This window comes from Thermobia domestica, chromosome 1, assembly GCF_964235325.1.
Source record: "Thermobia domestica chromosome 1, izTheDome1.hap1.1, whole genome shotgun sequence".
Classification (NCBI taxonomy): domain Eukaryota; kingdom Metazoa; phylum Arthropoda; class Insecta; order Zygentoma; family Lepismatidae; genus Thermobia; species Thermobia domestica.
In genome coordinates this window covers 229588582-229591838 of record NC_137454.1, presented here as the reverse complement: position 1 = coordinate 229591838, position 3257 = coordinate 229588582, and positions in this window count along the sequence as shown.

The window sequence follows — 3257 nt, the reverse complement described above, 5'->3', positions numbered from 1 at the left end:
ATATGAACTGACTTTTATTAAAATACACGATACCTAAAAGAAACCCGAAACTCATGCGCGAGAGATGTTTCATGTAACAGTAAGAATAAACGACAAAGTTCATATGTTTCAACAGTTCGAACTTCGAAGTGAAGGCTTATAATAGAAACTACTGTCTTATGAAAAATGACTTTCTCTTCGATGGGAAACTTTTCCGAGAAACATTAATTGAGATATATGAGGGACTGGCGTTGGTGGCCGATGTACTTCTTCCTTGTAGTCTGAAGTTCTTGGTATTTGGTCTATTTTTGCTTCCTATCCGTGTCTTGGTTGTTAACGTAACTGATGTTTCTAGAGAATTCTCTAATACTTTGGCTTTGAAATACTTGATATTATAATTACGAATACTGTCTTTAATAACTATCTTTAATACTGTCTTTTAAAATATTATAATAATGGCCTAAGGCCAAAATGAGCACACATGCAACTAGCACTTATTCTTCTAATGCATTTCGATGTCTTCCTGGTGGTTGAGATGCAAAAAGTTCCAGAATCAAGTCTGCAGTTATATTTATAACTTCCGATCAGTTAGGATAGAGTCTGTTCCTACGAATGACGCTTGTCTGTTTGCTTATTAGGCAATGAAAAAAAGTATTAATTACGGAGGTTCCATGAAGCATATTTCTGAGTTTGCTGCGTACAGGGTATTAAGTCTAAAAACGTGATTTTGAGAAAAAATGATTATTTATTTATTTTTTTACTGATACCCGAAAACGAAACTGTCAGATACATATTTACATGCACAATAAGCCAAGATTATTTATTATCCAACAAAAGTAATAGATAAGGAAGTTTCAAACCAATGACAAAGGACTAATATGCAACCAATATTATTATGAATAAAAAATGTTACACTAAACAATGATGCGCTTAGCACGGTTTACACAACAACATTACACATTTCAAGTTGTCGTGTAGATAGAATAATTTGCATAATAAATTGTTTCCACTTTATTTCATTTTGAACAGAAAATAACATGTAAATAAGACAGAGTTCTTCATAAGTTAGATAAAATAGCTTTTGTAATCACAAAAAATTAACAACGTACATTCTTTATCGCAAAGTCTCTAGGTTGCAATTACTTCCAATTCTTTCTCCCCTTTGTCCTGTCGCTAGCTATAGTTTTGACTCAAAGTTATTTTTTCTGCTGGTTCCTTTCTGATTTGTTTTGTTTGTTGCTTCTCCTTTCTCATATTCTTCACAACCAGCATCGACGTCATGGGACGTTTCCAAACTCTTATAGAATTGTTGAAAAACAAGTGAGATGAATTGAAGAAGATCTAGAAGATCAGCCTTCTTCGTGGCTGAAATCAGATTAGCCTTTGTACCTTAATTGTGGGTTCAAATATTCAGCATACTTTCCTCTTGTTTAAAAAAACTGACAGTTCTGCATGGCTTGTCTACAACCAGTGTTGTTTTATAAAATATCATACCAGGCTCTGCCTTCCTATACTGAAACCACTTCACTTGTTTTCAAACAAAAGGATTACCATCTAAATCTTCTTTGTGCTGCTGCAGATCGCTTGTGCAGACGACTTAGAACAACTGAGCCATGATGTTAGAATCTCATCAAAAATATTTCGGACTACAATAATGTTAATCAGAGCTAAACCTTAGTTCAAACTTATTTTGGAATATTTCAGCTTTCGTTCAAAAGAACAATAATTACGACGAAAAAATCTGTATTCTTTGAAAGTGGTTCACACAATAATGTTCTTGGCTTTCAATTACAATACCGATCAGAGTTAAAATTAACTTTACCAAAATAGCAACAATTGCAATCTCTGGGCTGACGAGTGTTAACTATCAAAATTAATTATAGATGTCAGCTGTGGAAAAGGGGTTAAGTCACAGAAAATATAGCTTAACACACTCTACCTGCCGTCTTGGAATTCAAAGAAGTCCGTTTAAAGCGGGATAAGTACCAATGAAGTACTTAACACATTTTACCCTGCAGACTAAGGACTTATTTTTTCTCTATTCCTCGGGCACAATGTTATAACTTGGCTTAGAGATGGAATGTGGCTTACCCTCTTACACGCACATGTAGCTCTTTGAATTTTCAACCTGGCTACAGAGATGACTCGTTTTGTCACTTTTTTGGACTTACACTATACGCAGCAAAGACAGATTTTACGAGAGGTGGCTGAAAAGTTTTAAGCCTTGAGGAAACTATAAGAAGTACAGATTTGGTAATACATTTATTTTTTAACATAATCCTCTTGGACAGCAAAAAACTTGCTCCAATGCTCTTATCTATTATGCTCCAGTGCTCTGATCTCAGTAGAAAAAAATCCTTAGGTTGTGACCACGAAAACTCCTCCACGACAGTCATGACGTCGTTATCGCTTGCAAAACGTCCTGCTAGAGCCTTTGTTAGATTAGAGAACAAGTGGAAGTCTGAGGGGGCCAGATCTGGAGAATAGAGTGGATAAGGAACAATTTCAAAGCAGCATTCGTGAATAGTGGCCATGGCAACTGCTGATGTGTGGCCAGGAGGATTGTCATGATGTTAGAGAACGTCTCTGGACATCATATTTGGCATTTTTTTTAAATTTGCAATCGAAGCTTTTTCATAAGGTCACTATAGTATTGTCCTGTGATGGTATGACCCCTTTGCAGGTAATCAATGAATATCACACCTTGGAAATTTCGAAAAATAGAGGTCATCTCTTTGCCAGCGGAGGATATCACCTTTGCCTTGTTTGGGGTAGGGGAGGGTAGGAGAGAAGTGCTTCCATTGTTTGGATTGTTGTTGTTTTGTTTCTGGCTGGTAATATTGTACCCAACATTCGTCCATAGTGATGAATCGACAGAGAAAATCGTCTACATCACGTTCTAACAGTTTCAAATTGTCCCCGGATAGTAGGTACCGAGTGCGTTTTTAGTCGGGAGTCAGAAGACGTGGGACCCATCGAGCAGAAACTTTTGATAAACCAAACTCATTCTTCAACATATGATCTGCTCGTTCGTGATTCCCAGCCTATCTGCTATCTGTCGAGTTGACAATCGGCGATCTTCCATGATCGTATCAAGTACCAGAACAGCGTTTTCCGTGGTGGTAGCACTTGATGGTCCCCCAGATCTTGGCTCATCTTCAACTCTCTGTCTACCACGCTTGAATTCATGCACCCAGCTTTTGATGGTGGCATATGAACGGGAAGATTCACCTACGGTATTGACTATACCTGGTGAGTCTTAGACGCCGACATTCCTT